Here is a 23,827-nt window from a genome sequence, read left to right on the forward strand (position 1 = left end):
TGTGCCAGAGCTCCTGAAATTACTCATAGCAGTTGATTCTCAGCCCGCTCGCCCTGCCTCCTCTGTTCCCTCCCATGGAAACACCATGAAGGGTCTTGCCCACGTTTTCCTCTCTCTGCCTCTGACTCCGGACTGACCTGGTGATTCGCTGCGTACCCCCACATGGCTCACTGTACCTTCTGTGTGCAGGGATCTGTGGCTATAAAACCATGTTCCTCATGGCAGTCATCCTGTGTCTGTATGTCTTACCATCCTGACTCACATAAATCACAGGTACCCCGTTAAAACAGAAGTGATGCTTCCTTAGAAGCAGGGTACCTCCTCTGGTGCGTCCTGAGACCTGGGGCTGAGAACAGACTCTTCCCACTAGAGGACAGACCTCCAATGAGCCACTCCCCGCTCCAAGCCTCAGCTCCTCACTGGCAGGTGCAGAGGAAGAACCCTCCCTTCCCCAGGAGGCAAGGGGATGAGCATTCGAATGACACAAAACTCTGGAAATGAAAGTCACCATCACTCCACACACAAGGAGGCTTTTCCTGTCACTGAAAAAAGGGGGATGGCACGTACATCTGCTTGTAGTCATTGCTCCCTGGTTCTGTCATTTACTCACTGGCTGACCCTAGAATAGATGCTGAACTTCCCTGGGTCTGTTTCCTTATACATGGAACCAGAAGGCTGGGAGGAGATATCTACATGTACTTCCAAATATAAAACTCAAGTCTCTCTTACAACCTCTCCCAGGTTTAAAGGGTTAAATTCTGCTTTGAGTCATCCTGCAGGGCGGGCAGGACAGACTTAAGCAATCATATGTAGAGTAAATGGAACAGGCTGGCTTCTTAATATCTGTAGATAAGCAAACAGTGTCATTAGCACATGTTCAGCTTCTGTTTGCCTCAAAGCCTCATGTTGGGCTGAAAGGCCCTTTTGCAAGTAAGTGGTTGGGCAATTCTGCTGCAAGGAGCTGTGTTTTCTTAGGGTTTCAACCTTGTTCACGTATGGCAGCTGCATCCTCTGTCCTTGCCATTGGTGCCTCTGGTGCACTTGTTCTGCTGTGTCGAGCCGACTGTGAGCAGGTCCCGTCAGTAAAGGGGTCAAGAAGTTGATTACTAAAGAAAAGAGAAGTGTTATCATGTCAAGACAATAGCTGGTGCTTCATTTGCCCAGGACAGTGAGTTAAAAAGGGGAGACACTCATTAAGAGAAGAAAATGCTGAATTGTCTGATCCACAAATGCAGCAATGCAAAGCATGCTGGGCGTGGGTGTCTGTGCTGCTCTTTGAAATCTGAGCCCGGGTCTTTGTAAATCGCCCCCAGATTACTGCCTGGCATGGCGTACCTGTCTAAGAACACCTCGAGCGCCTGCTCACCAGACAGGAATGCGGGGATCACTTGGGGCGATGGCGCACCTCCTCCTCTGCACAGAATGAAACAAGGGGAAAGAATCAACATGGGGAACAACCTGGTGGGGAGAGGGCCTCGTTTATCATCTTTATGTTCATATCTGAACCACTGACACCCTTTGGCAAACTTTCCTAGTGTACGTTGCCATCAATAACAGTAAATCACTGTGAGCATGTGTAACAACTACCCACCCCCCAAATAAAGGAGTCCGAACTCAATAAGGGGAGTGCCCAGCACAGACCTTAACAAAACTGGCTGAGTCTGGAGGCCTCCCTGGCTTCGGTGACTCACCTCCAGGCCAGTGTTGGGTGATGGTTTGATGGCCTGGCAGTGTGAGCCTGCCAGGCCCACGCACGCTCAGAGACAATGCGGTGCTGTCGGCGGGCAGGAGAACAATTGAGCCCTTTATGTCCTGCACCTTTGCACGGATTTAGTAATGTTTTCTGATGGGAAGGGCAAGCATCAACAGGCAGCAAGCAAGAGTGTTTGCACCAAAAAGCTGCCTTTCGGTGCCCTGTGTTGTGAAAGCCCCATGGCCGGAGCTGACTGCTGGATGGATTGTCAAGGGCGTGTGGGGACTCCTCAGAAACCTAGACTCTCCTGACAATGACCCAGGGTCTCCATGCCCCTGCTGAGGCCCAGTGCTGCCCAGTGGACATGTAGTGTCTCTGGAACGTGTGACCATGAAACACGCCTCTCAGGGTAACACATGAAATGAGGTGCCAGGGTCCCTCTATCAGGGTGCTCCCCTCAGGGTTCTGCAGTGAAGGCTCTGTTTCCTGTATTGGGGATCGATCAGAGAATGTGATGTCATCTGAACACAAACCAATGCATATTTGCTCGACGACGACGCTAGCTGTCAGGCATTTCCACTGACAAGTCACAAGGTCAGAAATGGCATCAGAGTCCAGTTACTCACTGCCCTGTTGCCCCAGCCCACTCCCCTGCCCTGTCTCTCTTCCTCTCCCTTTCTTTCTCTCTCCATTTTTGTCAATCTCCCTCTCTCCTCTCAACATCTCTCTCTCTCTCTCTCTCTCTCATAGTCTCTCCCCCTCCCCACCCCCATTTCACACTCAAACCTCACATCTACTTTTAAATTGCTGTTTGAAAAGAACATTTTACCAGCTCCCATGGTGAGTCTCTCTAGTAATGGGTGACTCATGTATTAAGACAGTTGTCTCTTTGTCTCCAGTCCACATTTCCACGGTTTCAGAGTTTTTTTGTTTTGTTTTGTTTTTCTCCCTCCACCTCACTCTTAGCTTCTAGGAACTGAGGCCAAAGAAGCACAAGTTGGCACAAGTGACCAGCCTCACTCTGTGGCTTATTAACATAATTTCACTGGGGTGGGTGAGAACAATCATTTCCCTCTCTAAGCAAATCCACCAGCCCTAGAATATATTTTTATTTTACTTGAAAAATAATTAGCTCTAAATAATTAAGTAGGTTGGAAAACCCGTCAAACCAGTGCACACACTTGACAATCTCTTTCTTGCTGTCTGAACCCAAGTGAGCTACTGAAGCCTGTGAGCTGACCTTTGTCCTCTGGAAAGACAGGTAGTCTCACCCACAGAACAGTTAGGAAAGCCATGGGGTGGAGCGAGTGGCCACAGCTGGGAGCTCCCCACCAGCAGAGGTCCACCTCTAGAGGCCTCAGCCTCTAGACCTCACTCCCCGGAAGCTATTGCCCTGGGAGGCCCTCCTTCAGTGCTTGAAGGAGGAGTCAACTTGAATTTCGATAGGTTCCCTGAGAACCAACCTGATCCAAGCTATCATATTTTCCATCACACACACACACACACACACACACACACACACACACACACACACACACACACAGTTTTCCCTACAACTGACATCTTGTCTTAGTGTGGTACATTTATTACTATTGATGAACCAATATTATTAACCAAGTTCCATAGTTTACATTAGGGTTCATTCTGTGTTGCACAGTCTATGGGTTTGGAAAATGTGTAATGATATGTATCTATCATTGTAGTATCATGAAAAATAGTTTCTAATGACCTAAAAACACCCTAGAAATTTCCTGTGCTGCATCCATGCATTGCTCCCTCCTTTTCCCCAACCCGTGGCAACCACTGATCTCTTTGTCATTTTGCCTTTTCCAGAGTGTCATACAGTATGTAGCTTTTTCAGATTGGCTTTTTCACCTAGCAATATGAGTTTAAGCTTCTTTCATGTCTTTGTATAGCTTCATAGTTCTTTTTAATCACTGAATAATATTCCATTGCATGGATATACCACAGTTTATTTATCTATTCACCTATTTAAGGACATCTCATCCTTCCATAGTTGTGGGACTCTATATATATAAAAGCCTAAGTGACTAAATGACCAAACAACTGAATGTCAGTTGCTATGATGCACACTGACCACCAGGGAGCAGACGATCAACACAGGTGGTCAGTGCACTCCCACAGCGGGAGCACTGCTCAGCTGACTGATGGGCGCCAAACACAAGGCTCATAGCTGGTGAGCGCTGTTGTGGCAGTGTGAGCCTCTCCTGATTTGGACTGACTGGGCCCAAGCCCACAGCAGGTGCAGTGGGGCTGGGATGAACGGGAGTGGCAGGCAGGAGCAACAGGGGGCGTTGGACTACCTGTTTTGGCCCAATCCCCGAGGGACCCCACCAGTGCACAAATCTATGCACCGGGCCTCTAGTTATAGATAAAGGTGCTATAAATATCCATGCACAAGTTTTAGCATGGTCATACATTTCCAACTTAACTTGGGTAAATACCAAGGAGTGCAATTGCTGGATTGTATGGTAAGAGCATATTTAGTTTTTTAGGAAAACACCAAACTGTCTTCCAAAGTGGCTGCTCCATTTTGCATTTCTCCAGCAATGGATGGGGGCTCCCAGGCTCTACATCTCTGCAGCACCCAGGGCTGTCATTCTAAAAGGCGTGTGGAGGCCTAGGAGACATTATTATTGGAGAGGTCATAGGTACTAATTGACTTTTAAAAGATGATTCTGGCTGCTCTGTTATGAATGATGGAGACCAACAGGATGAACTCATAACAGCCCAGATGAGAGGTGCAGGGTGTGGGCAGGGGTAGAGGCCCATAGAAAGGAAGAGACAGGGTGTGACACATGTTGAAGGAAGAGCCGACAGGACTTGCTGATGGGTTGGATTTGGGAGGAGTTGAAAAGGGTGATCCCAACAGTCATTGCTTTACCCATCAGCAAAATGGAAGGCTCTCATGGAACGAGAACTCAGTGACCTATTTTGAACATGCTAAGCTTTGAGATTCCATTAGGAACCCAGTGGAAGTGTCCATGAAGGTCAGGGTTTTTAAGTCTAAAGCTTTGGGGAGAGATCAGAGTTGAGCAAATGAATGTGGGCTCATCCTGGAGCACCTCCACCTCACATTGACCTTTCCCTCTCTTTCTGCTGGCTCCCCACTACTCTTCAGATTTCACTTCAAAGACCTGCTCCTCAGTGAGACCTCCCACTACTTTCTCCATGAGGGAATATCCTCACATTCCTGTGCTCACTGGATCCAGAATTTCCTGAAGTCTAATATCATTGCACTCCATCATGTGACTTGTGCAATATCTGTCATTTCCTTTAGGCTGAGGTTCTGTGAGGACACGGCAGTGTCTGTTTCATCTCCCCCGTGCTTCTGCAGCCCATTTATAGTAAGCTCCCACTTAATATACACTGAATGAACACCTTATTGAAAAATGTTTCCAAGTCTTCCGGGGATGGAGGAACCACGATGGATAAGCGGAGCAGAGAATTCAACAGTGCAGAAGGACCACTAAGGTCAAAGCCCTCTCCTTAAAATTACACAACCAAATGTCAGTTTTTTTTTGTAACTGCCACGATGGTGTCACTACCAAATCAATAATTGTCCCTGGTTCCCACACCCACCAGCATTGCTCTCTCCTCTTCTGGGCAGAGGAGTGTCAAGGTAATCCTGGTCAAACTTATATTTTTTCCTCTTTCACAGACTCAACAGGTTTCCACATTGAATGTCAATAAAAGAAACTCAACTTGTACTCAAACGTTGATAAATGACAAGCTAGAAATTTGACCTCAACTGAGAGAGCACAGTTAACAATTTTTATCTGACAATTTCAGATTTGAAGCAGTGATTACATAGCTACCTGCCATGCAAAAATGTGCTGAAGAATCAGAACAAGATGCATGCTTAACAGCGTTATCATCCCTGAGAGCTTTCTGAAAACACAAATGTTTCATAGCATGGGCGTGTGTATCTCGGATCTGGTTGCTCATCTAGTGTTACCTAATGGCAGATGCCAGAGGTTGGCTTTACAAAACCTCAGCTCTATCATCGCTGGTTCTTCAACCACAGTAGTCCTGTAGATAAGCCCTGATATTACATGCAGCAACACCCCAAATGATGCAATTTGGTTTCCCAGGTCAACCTAGTTTGTCTTGCTAAACTGAATGTATTGTAATCCACAATCCTAGGCTACACAAACATCAATTAGTTAGTGCTGACCTAATGATAATGATCTTGTTGCATATTAAAGTCAGCTGATACTTTCCCTAATTAGAGAAGGCTCCAATTAGAGTTAACCCAAAGGTCGGTGCTCTCAGCTCCCAGGGATGGGAGATGTACGGGTGCTGATTCGGGGGTCACGGAAATTAGCTGTGCAACCATAGTGCAGCTATTGACACAGCTCAGGACAAGGCTTAATATTTCTACACTGATATTCCTGACCCCACACTGCGATTCTGCAGCCAGCTTTTCACCTGGGCCGTGAACAGTGACCCTTTACTTTGTCAAAATTCTTCTAGCCATTCTTTTTTTTCTGGGTTGGAAAAACTACATTTAATCACTTCATAAATATGAATGGATGTCACTATTCTTAACAAATTATTCATTTAGATGGTAATTTTCAATGTTTTGTAGCAATTAGAGGACTTAAATAAAATATTCATATGCATTTCCTTAATTAAAACATTTTTCTTGAAGTGAGTATGTTGGTGAGAATGGCTTTTGGTCTTTTAATGGCTTCCTGTTCCATGACTCTGATTTCCCAATGTCCATGTTTATCTCATTATCTTCTCATTTTCTGTTTTTATCAACCAGTTCAAACCCTTATTGTCAAAATTTTCTACACACTAAACCAGCAATGTCATATTATGAAAAAATTACCACAATCCTCAAAATTATCAGTCACATTCTAGACAAAGTTAATGTCCTAAAATATAAAAGAAAAAATATTTATTAGACATGTAGACAGTGGTCAAGCAATGGTGTTTTCAAAATAAGACAGACACATGGATACAATGGAGACTTAGACCTAAAAATGCAATGATTTAGTAAGTTTTATGTCTATGCACAATGGAGACTTAGAAATAACTTTAGCCCTAAAAGCTTATGTTTACCCAGGGGATGGTGCAAATTCTTTATTCCTGTAAAAGTAAAGTAGAATTTTCCTTCCTAGAAAGCAGTATGTTGCCTCCATACTGCCGTATTCAAAATACTTTCATATACTAGGTCAGCAAATTCAACCACAATAAGACACTGTACTCAAATATTATTTACGTTGTGATGCTGACAGGAAAAAAAAATCTCTCAAAGAATTTATCTGAAGAAATCATCTTAGCATCTCACATGTGAAATAGCAAGCAGGCCTCAGCGTGCAGCTCACACCTGCCGTCTTACAGGGACTATTTTCGCCACAGGAGGGCTCCCGTATAAAAAACGAAGTAAACTGTTAATAAAGAAATTAATCTTGAAAACAGAGATTTGAAACAAAATGCATGGGAATAAAGCTAATGTGATATTGGCTCCTTTGATAAGAGAAACACAGCAAACACCCGAATGACTGAGATGCGCTCACTCAGATAGCCTGTTGGCCACCAAGAAGCCCCAGAGGTTCTGTGTTCTGAGGCCCTGCAGTCACTGATGCCACCACCCAGCCAAGCTATGGCGGGTGCCACAGGGCCAGTCCTTAAACTTTTCCAAGTAGAAAGAGAACCGTGTAGGGCTCAATAGTATAAAAAAAATCAATCTAACCTTGCATGAATTGATTTATTTATACTCCAAATTTATCACACGTGTACCACGTGTGTGTCCTGGACTAGGAGCTCCTGTGAACATGATTTTGGAAAGGTGGAAATATTTTCTATTTTGGGGAGATTGATGCTCCTTTTCTTCCTGAGCGGGAAGTCCTCTAATATACAGGGTGTCCCCCCAAAATTTACACACACTGGAACGGCTGATAGCTCAATTTTGAATATGAAATGTATTTTAATAAACACTGACTTCATACTTGCTCGAAGTGTGTGTACACATTTTTATGGGACACCCTATCTTTGGAGGAACATGGGCTGGCCTGCTGTCTGGCCGAAGGCAGACATGGACCAGGGCTTGAAGGTGGGCACCACCATGGGTCAGCTGGCCTCCAGGTGCTTGCCACTGGTTTCCAGAGTAAATGAGGTTCCTATAGTTTTTCTGAGGAAGTGAGGACCTGGTCAAGCAGTCGGCATTTTTACACTGTATTTGGACCTGGGCGTCAGAGGTCCTTATGTTAGTTTTAATTCTGACTGTATTGGCCCTGTCTGGTGGGTGATGTACCCAGGAATTCAAAGCCGTGGGCTTTATTTCTTCAGTTCTACACAATGGTGCTTTCATGGCACCATTTTCCAAATTTGAACTTCTGCGTTTGGGGTCAAGTTGTTTCGTTTGTGCAGACAGACTGGTGTTGGACAGGCTCAGTTCGTGTCTCTCCCTGATAAAGAGGATGCGGACTGGCACTTACTGGCTGACTGTCATGTCCTGAGTGCATGGGAGCCTCTCTCCCTCCAAGAGGACAGCAGCATCCCGGGATCCTTCACCTTTCGGAGGCAGGCGCACATGGTGTAGGGCACCGGCCCCTTGGTGCAGGGGTGGCCCTCGATCTCGGCAGGCTGACTCCAAAGCTCTTTCCACTGGCACACAAACACCTGCCAGGGTGAGAAGAGATCCAGGTGACATAACGTCTCACAGCTGGTTTGGTTGTTTTGGCATCAAGTGGGCCAATGCAGACCGAAACCTGTCTGCTCACAAAGCGACAATCAGGGCCCCGCTGGCCCCAAGCTTTATTTTTGTAACGAGGACACACATCTGCTCATCACTTCGCAGAGTCTACAAGGAAAATAGATTTTTTTTGTAAAAGCTGGGTGCCTGGCAGGAAACTCTGCCTACTAGTAAATTTATGATGTTTGAAGTGTGATATATTGTGTTGTGACTGTTCTCTTGGTTCCATTCATTCACAGGTGTCTCTGTAGGGGTAAACAGGTTGGTGAAGAGTGGACAGCCCACTCTTATGGCCCAATGGCTTTGCTTCCTTTTCTAAGATCCCTTTGCAGGTAGCTTTCGCCATCATCATCCCCACCCAGCACGTTGTTCAGCCATCGCTGGAAATTGGGTGTTATCTGTTCTAACACAAAGATCTGTTTTATTTTTTTAAAAAAGATATTTGTATTAATTTCAGAGAGGAAGGGAGAGGAAGAGAGAGATAGAAACATCAATGATGAGAGAGAATCATTGATCCTCTGCCTCCTACACGCCCCCTACTAGGGATTGAGTGGCATCCCGGGCATATGCCCTAACTGGGAATCAAACTGTGACCTCCTGGTTCATAGGTCGATGCTCCACCACTGAGCAACACTGTTTTAATCTTCAGCTCTCAATTCTAAGCCCAGCATTTTCTAAGCTGGGGGAGTGTGTCTATATCTATGTGCATCTATGCAAGTACCTGGAGGTATACATGCACAAATTTTTGAACCTGCATTTCTATTTCTTTCATCTATAATAATTAAAGCATAATATTCTAATTAGACCAAACATCCTTCTGGACGACCTTCCAGACGAAGCTGCAGTGGTAGGTGCCGACCCCCTTGCACAAATTTTGTGCATCAGGCTTCTACATATTTAGAAAAAAAATAATATCTCAGTTGCAAGATGTGGAGAGATGGTTGTGAGTAGTAAAAACAAAGAAACCAACAAACATGTTTTCAGGCTCTTCTAGGAGTCTGCTTCTGTCTTGCTTTTAACTGACATGATTTCATTGGTCAGAAATGTAGAAAACGCAAAGGGAACGATTGTGAAACCCGTCCCGTGCGTTTGGTGGGAATTGCTCAGTGTGCTGGCTGTTTAAGATCTGGGGCTGGATGAAGTGTTCAGGGCCACTAGCTTTACTTGAGAGAACGCAGCTTCCCCAGCTGCTCATTAACTGCTCAGTAAATTGTCTGAAGATTGCACGTTACTGCTGGATTAATAAAACCCATATTAAGGAAAATGAAGTTAATAATGAAGTTGGAGTGATCCTTTCCATGAGCTGCCTTGCAACTACTGTCACTAGCTCTTAAAATGAGCAACTAAAGACCAAAACGAGCCTTGCAATAAAAATTAGTAGTCCAGAAACCCGTAAGTGACGGGGCCAGGGCTGGCTGGGTATAAATCACACTTTCTGGGAACTTCAGATTCGCCGGCTCTCACTTCTGGTGCTGGCCTTTATGGAGCTGGGGGCGGAACGTTGGTTTGGCATGAGATGTGAGTGGGAGGAGGGGGTGCACTCAGATGTAGGACTGTCTGTCTCAGGAGGATGGACTTCCCTTGTCACAGGGATTGCACACGATCGGAGTGGGTGGGTGCCCTCCTTTGGTGACACAATAGCGGAGACAGTGGGGGTTGGGGCACCACAGTGGCCAGGGGGCGGGCGGCATCTGGGAAAGGGCGGTCAGGCCTGGGCAGCCAGGTCCTTCATGTGCTGGAGGGAAGGAGTGCAAAGCAGCGCCCTCTTGGGGGACGGGATCCGGCACTCGTGGAGGATGTAGCTGGAGGCTGTGGGTGCCTGGAGAAGGTGAGCAGTGTGTGGTGTGTGTAGTGTGGACACTGTGTGTGTCAGTGTGTGTGCATGTGTATTTTATGTGCTGGGTGGGCGGTCACAGGATGGTGGAAGCATTTTCACATTTGAACCTTGGATTCGGCTGCACCAGGGACTGGACACCAGCATTGAGGGCCACTGTTTGCCATTTTTGTACTTTTGTCAAGAGCATTAGGAGAGGACTTAGAGTCCCTTAAAGCTGCTTTTTTCCATCCCACCATACTGCACACTGAACTCTGTGGTTTGAATACAGTCCTGCACCCACTTATCACCTGGAAGATGCCATCTGACCTGTGTGAGCCTCAGTTTACCAGTCTGTGAACTGGGGACAATGACTGTCACTCTTTACATATTGTTTGGAACAGTCAATGAGACGAGGCATGGGAGTTTCTATGAAAATGTCAGCTGGAATCTGGCAGGGTAGCCTTAGGACTGCAATGTCTACTAGTGATAACAGTAGGGGTGGTGCCAGAAGAGACTGGATCCATCACACCACCTCCTTCATACAGCAGGGCCTCAAGTCCCCTACTCTGCCCGCCTCCCTCCTGCCCAGGCCCCTTTAAGATATTGGGCTGCTGCTCCCACAGCTCACTACCGTTCTCCACACAGGTTGGTTGCTCCTGCCATATCAGCAGGAGAATTTGTTGCTAGGTGTATCTTTGCTCATCCACGTCGATGCCCTGCTGGGTGAAACAAGGAATTCAAGTTTAAAAATGGCCAGTGGGAATCCTCTGCCAGGCTCTTGCCCTAGATCATGCAAACTAGGATTGTGTAGATGTGCCTGAAAACCAGAAAACTGAGTGTCTGCCCCTCCCTGTCCTCCCAGCTCTCCCAGTCACAGGTGCCCTGGCCAGTGCTGTGTCCTCAGACCATAGGCCTTCCAGCCACAGGACACTGTTGATCCAGGCCAGGGCACGGGCTTGTCTACTGAGCAGCCTGCTGTTTGCTTTGTCCTGCAGACTTTTTAGTTCGAGGATGACCCAAATTTTCAAAATCTGTCCAAATTCCCTTTTATAAAAATAGTAGACAAAGTTCCAAAGCCACACAAAGTGTGCCATTGTGTGTGATTGTAAGTGTTTCTATGATCACATCATTCTTGAAAACAAAACAAACAGTGCTTCATGCACTAACAAGAGTGGCAATTCCACAACAGGGCCTGTTTGGAATAACTGCGGATTTAGTCATAGATCTCGGGAACCGCCTGGCAGAGGAGCCACTTGGGCATCAGCGGCTGGACAGCCCCAGTGCTGCGGACAATGCTGCATGATGAACAGGAGAGTCTTGTCTTTCAGACGCTGTAAAGGGCGCGGCCCGTTGGAAGAGGCGTGAGATGGACGATAACCATTATAGCCGTTTCTTAGGACCACGGCAAGGCCAGAACCGTACATGAAGGCATTTCAATATTTCTGCAAACTCACAAAGAATGAACCATTTCCCTTTCATACTTAATAAAGATCTCCTCCGTCAGCTGCAGCTAGTGATAAGCGTAATATCCTTAAATGGTTAATCCTGGGATCACAGCTCAAGTGCTTTCTGCTGTCGGAGCAGGGGAGCTGTGAGGAGCTGCAGTGCACCTTCATAAACCCGGGGAAGAAAACATTTTTTTTATTTGGCTTTTTACTCTATCTTAAATGCTTTATTTTTCAGGGGTGAGATAAGGCCTGGCTCTTCACATAAAACTAGGGCTTAGCCATCCTCCGTCTCCTCGGTTAAGGAGAAGGTCCTGTCTGTGCACAGATGTCTCAGATTAAATTGTATCTCGTCGTCCTTACAGCGCGAGCACTAGACGAGCTGCCAGAAGGGCCGTAGGCAAGAACGAAATGGCTTTGGTTTCAGTGCACAGCGAATTTGGCTCCGACAAGCTGAATCAGTACATTAAATGCGAATCCTCACAGATTTGAAAGCAGCCTTTAGCACAATTATTGACTGTGAGTGATGATTATGTCTAATTGGAGGAGACTTCTGCTACCTGTAGCGCTGCTGGAGTCCCCCGCGCGCGGCCGGGCGCTGCCTCCTAATTCAATGTTCCAGCCGGAGAGCGGCGACTGCAGCTCAGTCCTGACGTGTGTACACATGGTCGATACGCTGTAATAAACTTCGCAGCTTCAGAAACTAGGCTGAGTATATAATTCAATTTTTTAATTCAGGAAAGGAAAATAGCTAACAAGTATGTTGGGCTACAATGATACATTCGTTCACTGCACGCAGAAACCTCCCAGGAGGAGAGCCCATGGGCCCCAGCTGCCCTTTGGAACATTCCAGAACCCGCCCCTCTCATTGTCTGTGTAACCCCCTCCTGGGTGGGTGGTTGGGTGGGGGAGGTGGCCATCGGCTTCTTGGTCCAGGACCAATTTGCAGAAAATCTGTGAGGAGAAGAAAATAATGTGACAACTGTCTGTCTTTCCTTGGGTAGGTTATGCCAATAACCCAGAGAAATGAATGGATTTCTTAATAGAGTCTGCCTGCTTGCCCCGACCCAGCATATCCTGACTCACTGCCATCCCAACCACCAGTCTCACTGAGGCTCCAGACAGGGCTGATCGTCCCAAAGTCATTTACTTTCCTCAGTGAACTAAGGCAGTTTTCCCATTGGGTCTTATGTTTAGAATCTTATTTTGTGTGTGCGCTCTGAAACACACACACACACACACACACACACACACACACACACACACACCAGTTCCTATCAACACACTGGCTGTGGAGGGCTCTTTTCCCATATTTATATATACATATATGGTTTCGCCCCACTGGCAGTTTTCTAGTTGGAGTCAATTCATTCTGAACGAGCACTTAGGCCACTTGACATTATTGTAAAGAGCATTTATGGCAGGATTTGTAAGTGAATTCCTTTCCTGCGCTGCAGACTCAGAGCTCGGCCACGCTTCCCTGTGAAGTCATTCCTCTTGCACAACCCTGGTCACGAGGCCTGTTTGCCATTAATTTTCCTTGTGAGAAATGGGCCCAGGTCCAGATGGATTTGAGTTATGATTTTCTGTAAATTGGAGCATTTGTTAGAGTAATAAAAACACAATCCTTTGTAAAGGACTGAAAATAGTCAGATGGACAGAGAAGTGGGTGAGCTGGTTCTCAATGTTCATGAGGAGTGGTTCCCGTTAATCCCAGAATAGACCTGGCTCACGTGCTCCGTGGCCTCCACGTGCCCCTCACGTGCGTCTGCATCACAGGGGAGGGCCTTGCTCCCGTGATTTGGCTGCGATTCACATCAACGTGTCTCTTCACAGTCTTATGCAAACTCAGATGAAGCCCATCTCCCATTAGGTTTGCTAAATGTGTATGGAGCTTTTTTTTTGTTTTAAATTGAGATTAAAACAGCAGGTCACTTATTTCAAGCTGACTGATCCCTCTCCTTGTTCTCCTTTTTTCACCAAAATCATGGTAAGCATTGTATGAAGTCCTTGCAGCTGTCTGGGAGGTGCTTTAGTGCTGACACCACAGATATCTGCAGACCAGCACCTTATCTCAGAATCTCAGGCAGTTCCCTAGAAAAATCTCCACCCCATGGACTGTGATGAGGATCCTGAAAATCAAAAATGCGTGATTAAAAACCTTCAGCAACAACCACAGAGCTAAGTGACAGATTGCTGTCCAGTGTCACTACTTTGTATTTCTTGTTCATTGACTCAGCAACAATGCTTCTTGAGCCCCCGCTCTGGCTGCTGTGCCAGCGAGATGCTGAGGTGGTTCCTTTTCAGGAAGCACAGACCCTGCTTTAAAGCGGGTGCAAGCCAGGAAGCCCACCAAGATGGGTGCCCAGATAGCTCGGAGCCATGCACAGTGTGGGGTCCCATGCCTGTACTGATGAGGTGTGCAGTACAGTGACAAGTTAAGTAGAATTCCAGGACTTCAGAAGAGGGAGAGAGCAACACAACTGGGGGTTCAGAGTCCCTGTCATAGCAAAGATGACAGTTAAGTGGACACACACCCTATTAGCTTTCCTTCTCTACTTATATCTCCCAGCCAAGTACAATCTTATTTGGAGAAATCCTATTTTTGGTGAGTGAGAGATTGCCTACAATAAACAAAAGCTCTTATCGGACCCCTCTGGATAACACTGACTCAGGAAAAGAAAGCCCAGGTTTCCTTAAGAGAGTTGACACTTGTGCAACATCCAGCACCGTATGTGGTAATCCTTTTGTTTGGGACAAATATACTGATTGTCAAGATATTGAGTTTCTCAAACAGACTGTTGTAGGCTTTTTGCAGTTCTTTCTTAAATAGTTCAGAAAGTGATATTAAATTTCTATACATTCTAACACAGTGTGAGAGCCCTTCTCACATTGGGCATGTGGGTGCCGTGATCCTAAACACAATGAAGAGACAGAATCACCTTTGCTCTGAGAGGAGCACCTTCTGTCTGTTCCCAAGAGATGCAAGTCCATCTCCTCCAGCCTCTGTCCCTGACCCTGGGGCAGTGGACATGTGGCCTTTTCTAGACTGCTCTGTGGAGGCTGTCAGGTCTGTCCTGGTCTGGGGGGGGGGGCAACTTCCCCACCACATCCTGTGCTAAGAAACCTCCATCCTTGTGAACTGTCATTGCATCTTCCGGAGGCCTTGGGGGTCTGGCCCCTGTGTACAAGAGATGCGACCTGGGGCACGTTACTTTCTCTCTCGGAACCTCATGTTTTCCATTGCAAAGCAGAGATGCTCATAGCAGGACCTACCTCATAGGTTTGCTGAGGAGTAACTTGTCTGGCTCAGAAATGTATCAGGTACAGAGTGAGATCTTCAAATGTGTTAACCAGTGTGGCCTTTGCTATTATTGCCTTAGTTTCCTATGGCTGCTGTGACAAGTGACCACTGACTCCATGGCTTACAACAGTACAACTGTGCTATCTTACAGTTCTGGAGGTCACAATTCCAAAAAAAGGCATAAGGGCTCAAGCCAAGTTGTTGGCAGGGCTATACCTTCTGAAAGCTCTGAGTAGAGAATTTATCCCCTACCCTTTCCAGGCTCCAGAGGCCCATTTCCTTGTCCTGTGGCCCCTTCTCCTCCTTCAAAGCCACACCTTGGCATCTTCTCTCCTTTGTGACCCCTGTTTCTGTCCTCAAATCTTCTTTCTCTCACCCTCAGGGTCTAATCACCTCCTCACACTGCCCCACTGGGGGTTAGGACCTCAGCAAATGAATTTGGGGAGACACAGACATTTAGTTTGTAGCTGGTGCCTGGGCTGGCGATATCTGAGAATGACAAAACTGAGTATGCATCTCACCGGGCTGCTAATGATCTAACAACACTCAGCACAGTTCCCCCTCCATGCACACAGCTACTGAGTGCAGATATCCGGGCCCTTCATTAATTGTGAGAAGAAGACTGCCATTCCATAATGATACTCCCATTATATAATGAGGTCCTGGAAGAATGAGACCCCCCCCCCCCACACACACACCTTCTCTCGAGCAACAAGGAAGGACAGGGTGCTGGCTCGAGTTGGCTCAGGCACCACCCAGGCAGAGTAAGAGCTGTCAGAGTCAACTTGTCCCCAATCCTTCCTGTCAATTCTTTGTTCTCCCTGCTTCCTTTCCTGTCAGAACTTCCTCAGCCCCCAGGACATCTGCCTGCGGGTCTTGACCATGGCTGCCCTTGCACCTGCTAAATAAAAACCCTGGCTTTGACCAACATGTGGGGGCTGAAAAGACACTTTAAACATCTTGCAGGCAACTCCTTCCTGGGAGGGATGGAGCAGTCCTGCTGACAGCAGTGTCAGCAGTGTCTATTTGTCTAGTGCCACAAAGGTCTACAGCAAAGATCAGCCTGATCCCACAATGTGGGGAAACATAGTGTTAGGTTTAACTCCACAGCCTGGCTCCCAAACACCCAGGCCATCTCTTGCCTAAGAGTACCCATCCTCCCCTAAGTTTCCCTACCATTACTGCTCTGGCCAACTCCGGCGGGGAGGTGGGGAGAGCACCCATGGACTCCTAGTGTGCTTGGTCATCTGCTCTCCAGGCCTTTGTGTCTAAGCTACTGCACAGGGCATGGGGACAGTGGCCCCCACTGAATTCCCCTGTCCACATCAGAGCTTTAGCTCCTTATGGGGCCGGAACCTATGGGAAATGATGTCTTCACCAATAGGTTCCACTTCATCTTGAATGACACAAAGGCCCTCCTAAGCAGCTCTTGGCTCTTGCCCTTATCTTTGCCTGGAAACTCATAGACTCCTCTGTCTCTGGCTCTTGCCCCTTTTCCTGCAAAGCTATTTGGGTTGTTATCTCCAGACTGCCCTCTTCTGCCCTCTCTGCCACAGGTGGGCCTGGCAGCAGGGTTGTTGACTGCCATTCCATGTTATCTTCCTTTTTCCTCCATATCAGAACCCTGACATTGTTCAGGTGGCTGTGCACCCAGTGGGAAGACAACATCCCACGTCCCATAGAGATTTGTGGGACCTTGGCTCCATCTCCAATTCTGATAAGAGGTGAGACTTTAACCCTACCTGGTGACCCTGGCCCTGGTTGATCTAGTGACACAGCAATGCAGGGCTGTGTATGTGCAGGGCACAGTTCACAACAACATGAGTGGCACTCTCCCAGGATGGTGGTGTTTACCTTGCCCTCTGGGGTTCCCACACATGCTCTGTGGCTTTCTGAGCTCCTGGGACTCCCATCCCAGCTCCAGTCATTGCTCCTTCCCATGTCACCTTCACACAGCCTGTTGCATTCTCTCCATGTGCCCCCTCGAACTCTGTACTTACTGACATAGCCTCTATAGACCAAGCCCCAGACTCCTACAGAAGCAGTGTGCCACCTTCAGGTTTATAACAATCTCCTGCATTTTGATGGGGTGGCACATGCTCTAGACAACCTCTGTCTATCCAGCTGCTTTCGGACTGTGTGTTCTTGAACTCTTGGTGAAGATATAGTGTATACTTTCTGGCCAGGACTTACGATAATGGGATGCTGACCCACAACACTGGCTAACTTTATGTAATGGGGTGTACTGGGGAGAGGCTCGGAGTGGGAAGCAGGAGAGCCACCAGGGAACATATTTTTACACTGCCAAACCCAAGCACTAAATCTCCCCTGAGAGCACCCCACTGTGCAGGAAATTCCCAAAGGAGTCCGCTGCATGATGAGAACTCAGTACCCATTAGTTGGTGATGATGTGGAGTTTAATTCATTTGCTGCCTGCCTCTGTTATAGTAGCATTCTAAGGGTAATGAATGTTTCACAGACATTCATAGAACAACAGTGTCTCTCCCATCAGGTGGCTCAGGCTAGTACCTGGACATCACAAGTTCTTTAAGTAGTAATATTGGGTATTGGCTAATTTCTCCTGCAGGATTATGCACTCTGTAGACATTAAAGCTTTTCTTCCCGAAGGAATTAACTATCAGTGTAAATAAAGTCACTTGCTTCAATCAGGCACAAAGATCACGGACACATTGCCCATTGGTCTGAAGGGCAGATCTGGTCATTCATGGTCAGATCTGCCCTTCAGACCAATGTGTTCATCTGTCCATCTTCAACTTGGCACCACCATAGTGAACTTGGACCTATTACAGTTCTGCTTGTAATTTCATAGGTGATTCTGTAAATTGACTGAAGGACCTACTTTTTAAAAAGCTCACATGCACACACACATACATGCATACACATGCACACACATGCACACACACATGCATAGAGCAAAATGTTGCTTTACTTGATCTTTGAAACCAAATCAACATCTTCCCAGCAATGCTATTCTCATACACAAATATCTCACCTTCCTAAAGGCTTCTAATGGTGCCAATAAGCATTTGCTTATAATTTGTTGTTGAAGAACAAAGTTTCAATGCATTCACAGCCCATTTATTTTGCTGATCTTTGAAAGACGTCAACCAATTGAACACTAGAGTAATTAATACATGAGTGTACAAACATACATGCACACATACAGACTCATGTGTCAATCATTGCAGGATTCTATAATATACAGGATATATATTATATAGAGTGAATACACATATTCTATATACAAACTACTTACATACATATACTCATGTAAATCACTACAGTATTTTATAAAATACTAGGAGCCCAGCACGCAATTCGAAATCGCGTGGTGCCGCCCACCCTCAAGTTGCTGGTCCATCCCTGCCTCGCTCTCAGGTCCTTGAAGCAGCTGGGACTGCGGCTGCTCCTGATCAGGCCCACACCCAGCGCAGGCCCCTGCTGCCCCGTCCCCAATGCTGCTCTTCCTGTCTGGTCGACCTGTTACAGCATCCCGGTTAATTAGCATATTTCTCTATTATATATATATATAATATATATATATTATAATGTATAGAGAATATGTATATTCTGTATGCATATATAAATATTCTATATAAAAACCACACACACACACATACACACTCCTAATCATTCCAATGCAATCTTCCACTTTTCACATAATGTGCATATTTGTATTTTTCTAACCCCTTGAAAGGTGAACCCCTAAGCCTCCTCCAGTGTAAATAATGCATTGCAGTAAAATATGGACTGTCAAACTCAGGCAACAATTAATTATATAGCACATAAATCCTTTCCTCCAAATGACTAATACACAGGCCTTCGTGCATAAATGTTTCTCTGAATTTTGTTTGAACTACTTGCCTCATAACATCAGATGGTGCAGTCAGGATAATTTTCATTAGAAAAATAATTATAGGCTAAATATGGTTAATAAAACATTAACTATAAATTTAAATATTTTAAAAGCATGTCCTTCTAGAAGCAGCTTCTAATGAATTTTGATGAAAATACCATGATTACTTAAGAAAAAAATAAATAGATGTGATTATTGCACACAATTGTGAGATTGATGAATTACAAAAAACAATTTTGACTTGGTAATAATTATTCTGGGTGATCTGCTTCATAAAACTGAGATTATAAGTAGAAAAAAACATAATAATAATTCCTCACAGATGACAGACCATGTGGTCTAATTTTGATCCATTCTAGATTCTCAAAATTGTAGTTATTAGTCAATTGTAAATCCTTCAAGTTTTAAAGTTTAAAATAATATCAAAATGTAAACTTCTGTTAAGAGATTTCACATTGATTTAAAGGTTCAACCAAGAGGCTTTCCATCAGCTCTGAAAAAGGGTGGGCCTCCCTTCCTCACCTGGGAGAGTGCGTCTGAGGGTAAAACTGACCTGCCCCCAGCGGTTCTCAGTCCTGTCCCCATCTCTTCTTGGTGGCATCTCACGCTCACCTGCGTTTTCTCAGCATTACTTGTCCTCTTTACTTCTTCCTTAAGGTCCCTTTGGGTCTTCCACTCAAGACTAACACTGGAATCTATTCTGAATGTGCACACTTTGGGATCGTGGTTTTGGGATCTCCTCAGATGGCAGTAGCTCATCAGATTCACTAACCAGAGCCCCTTTTCAAAAGAAAGAAGCTTAGTTAAGGCAGCTCCTGCCTCTCCACCTGGCCCTTTAGAACATGAGGCCAACAACAGAACCCTGGTGGCCAGCAGAGGGGCCTTGGGTGATCACTGAGGCTTGTTGGGCCTCTTCTCAGTGTTGGAACCAATTCTTGCCTGAGTTAAGAACACAGTAGACTAACCAGGGCCCCACACAGCTCACAAAGGGAACTTTCTTGATACCAATGGCTAGGAGAATATTAATCTCAAAGATTTGTTCTCTCTCCCTGTGTGCCACAGAAGTCTGAACATGGCATTCGTGACTCCCCTGGTCTGTGGGGGATGGAGTAAGTCACTGTACTGAATCATAGGAACCAGAGAGGCCTTCTGGCTGCTGGGGGAGGGGAGTGAGAATGGGATGCAGAATTTACTTGGTTACCCCTACTTTGGATTGAGAAGGTTCCTTCTTGGATGGGACCAAACCCTACGTGGACAGCATTGGGTTTGCAAACATGTTTACCATAACAAGGACAAGACTGTCTTTATGCAAAGACCAATTTCCTTAGAGGCTCTCATCCCATGAGGATGAACAAGGGGACTCTGGTAAATTGGTTTGATAGCACTTACCCCGATCTCCTTTCAAATTCCACATTTTAAAGCAGATTCCATCTTACTAATTCCCTTTCTAATTCCCTTAGAGTATGATAAAAACTTTACCCCTGTTTTTCAGGATCAGGCTAAGACAGGACACGTGTGAGGTTGGGCAGGTCAGGAAACTTCTCTGCTCTCTCTGGTGGGACATAGGAGTCGGGCTCCTGTCTGCCTGTCCCCAGGCCCATCTAGCTCTGCCGTGGCTTGCGCTGGCTGGTGGCTCACTCTGATGCCTCTGCTCTTTGTTCACTCAGCAGCCCTGGCTTGGGTACGAGATCTCTCCTTTCTCACACTAGGATAGAAGCTTTTTGGAGGCAGCTCTGGAATGGGCTCAGGCCCCAGAACTGAGGAACCAGAGGAGTTGGGAGAGGTTGCTGGAGGGACCTGAGAGTCCCTGTGAGGCTGACTCTAAGACCTGCTGTTGTGCCTGGGATGGAACTGGGCAGGCAGAGGAGGGAGGAAGGGCTCTCTCTCCTTTAAGTCCTCCTAGTAGGGGGGTCGAAGGTGGGAACAGAGGACACAGAAGAGCCCTTCCCCAGCGTGGGCTGGATCCTGGGGGTAGGGAAGGCTGGTAGCCTCAGGCCCTCTTTGCTCTGCCTGCCCAGGTCAGCACTGATTTGGGTACCTCCTTGTCCACACTGTGTGTCCAGGCCTTTCCTAACATCTCTTGGCACGTGCCTGGGGCAGGTACCCACAATGACATCCATGTCCTCCTGGCTTCTCCTTCCTGCTCCTTCCCCTCTGAAAGATGTAATTTTCTCCCTGAGGCTCTCTTCTCTCTTATGATCATGATGCTTTTTGCTGCCTGGTTCTTGGTGTGGCATCCAGGGTTCCTGCTCAGCCACACCTGCCTTCAGACACCATGCATCCCCTCCTGTCTCCCGACTGGTGGCCTTTTCAGAACAAGAGAGAAAGCCCTACTTTTGTTGGCTTTAGCATCTTCCCCAGACTCCCAGGCAGGGCTGTCCCCTCTTTAGCTCCTGTCTCCCTTGATCCTGACCTGCTTCCGGTGACTTTGGGTAGGTGTTGCTGGGCGTGCCCCCATAAATCCAGCAACTCAATTTTAATCACCTCTCTCCTTTCTCACCTTGAACTTGACCTGCCAACAGCAGGCACCCAACAAATGTGTGCTGCATTGAATTGAAGACCTAGAGATGCAAATGGAAACTTGTATTCCCCTCACATTGAGAGTGTGGGCTGTTCTCCACTTCACCCCTGCATGGGTCTCAGCAAAGCCCCTCAGTGCCCAGGAAGAGTGAGAGGAGTGAGGAGGCAGTAGTGAGAGGGAAGTCTGTGCAAACACCATTTGGAAAAATTAGAGGAGGCATGTTCTAGGAAGGACCAGTGATGCACAGATTTTCAAATAGGAGCTGTCGGGCAGGTGAGGTTGCAGGTGGGCATGTTATCATAATCCTGTTCCAGATCACTTTCAACAAGAGTTAAATAAACAACATGATTCAATGAACAAAAAGTACCAGGGAATTCCCCACATACCAGGTACAAAGAGCAGAGGAGATGAGAATTAATGTCGGTTATGCTGTAATTACTACGGATCCGACACCCTTCATTATCAGCGACTTACATCTTCAAATAGCCAAACACACAACCTGAGAGATGCCCGTTTGCCTTATTTTCACTGTGTTGTCTTGGGATCCAGAAAGTAAGGTCCCTACACTGGTGCCTCCTTACAGGGGCCCATGCCCTCCTGAGATGGCAGGCAAGAAAGTGCTAGTCACCCTGCCGGAGAGACAGATCAGGAAATAAAGGTTTGCTTTGCTCATCATGAAACCACAATAAAAACTCCCTGTTTTGCTTTTTGTAGTTGTGTGTGTGAGATAAATGGTATATTTTCAGGACATTGAGAGATCTGTTGGGACATTCAAAATGCCATTGCCAACATTTTTGGTGAGTTCATTGTCAGTGAATCAGAAACATATGACTTAAATTACCATAAAAACCCACGTTTAGAATTTAATGAAAATGGTCTTTGGCAAATGGATACTGAGTGTCATCAGAGGAGGTTGGAAACAGACTGAGGAGGGGCCAAGGATCATTCCCAGCGGTGGCACCTGCATCAGCCTGGCTGCACAGCTGAGCTGTGTCCTGACACTGTGGGTGATGTCGTCATCCCACAGCTCCTCTGCTACCCAGCACTTGGGCCTGGGCCTGAGCCTGAGTCTGCCCCTCTTCTCCCTCCCACCTCTCACTATGCCCACGTTGTCCTGCTCTGCTGTCCCTTTGGGGAATGTCTAGCTTGTGAGTTCCCACTGTGCTGTCATTCCCAGAGCCCTGATCACTAACACCCAATGCTTCCTACAGGGAGGCGGGTGATCAGTGCTGATGTGTGATGGAGGTGATGGCAAAGCACACTGGGACTTGTCTCCAGGCCAGCATGTCCCTTACCCCCTTCCCCTCTCCCCCTTTCCCTCCCTCTATCACTCTTACCTCCCCTCTCTCCCCTCTTCTCTCTCTCCCTCTTCCTTCTCTCTATTTCTTTCTTTATCCTGAAACAGAAATAAAAGAATGCACACTTTTCTTAGCTTAAATCCAACTATATTTTCAGGTGTCTGTGTTTGTGACAAAAGCGAGAAATGGATCTGTCTCCACTCCTCCCTTTTACTTTTCATCTCTGTCTCCACTTCTGTTTTCCCATTTCTTGTCTCTGTGTATGTGCATATGAATGTGTATAACTACATTACTATTATTACATTTTTTACTTGATATCTATCCATGTCTAGACTTCCTAAATTGTTCCTAAATTGTTCCATTTCATTCTGTCTAATCTTTGCAGCACCATCGTTTTTGGTATTTTGGTACCCAGTATATCTGGTAAGGCAAATATTTACTCATTGTCTCTTTACACATTTTCTTGGCTTTTCTTGCATGTTTATTTTCCAGGTAACCTTTGGAAGCATTACATCAGGTTCTTAGAAAAATTGCATCGGAACTAACATTGCATTAACCATATAAGCATTTTGAGGAAAATTGATCTCTTCCAATGTTAAATTTTGTTTCCTGTTAACTTTTCTCCTCTTCTTCCTCATTGAGAGAAACCTCCCAGCTCACTGTCTTGTAGATGGTCACCCCATTTCCCAGTCCTTGGCAGCTGCTGTGGTCTCAGACTCCATGTGGGATGATGGGATATGAGTGGAGGTGGGAAGGCAGTTCCCAGGTTGGACCTGCTCAGTGGAAGCTGCCCTGACTCTTATCTCCCCTTCCCACAGACAGGCCTTGGCAGAAGGGTGGGCCACCCTCAACCACAGCCCACAGGAATGTCGAGTGACACACCCCACACAGCAAGAAGGCCCTGGAGGCTGCATGGTCTCGTGGAGCAGAGCTGCCCCAGCACAGGGGCACTCCCTTCTGGAGACTATCCTACCAGGGAAAGACCAATGTCTGCCTTCTCCAGGCCACTTCATGTGTAGACCTCTGTGAATGCAGCTTAGTCTGCATGCCACAGGGTGACTGTCCAAGAATAGAGCACCTTGTCCCATTTGTCCCAAATTCTAAATATCCTTTGGTAAAACTGTTAAGAGTTTTCATTGTATTGAA

Source organism: Myotis lucifugus, unplaced genomic scaffold (assembly GCF_000147115.1).
Source record: "Myotis lucifugus unplaced genomic scaffold, Myoluc2.0 scaffold_0, whole genome shotgun sequence".
In the NCBI taxonomy this organism is placed as follows: Eukaryota; Metazoa; Chordata; class Mammalia; order Chiroptera; family Vespertilionidae; genus Myotis; species Myotis lucifugus.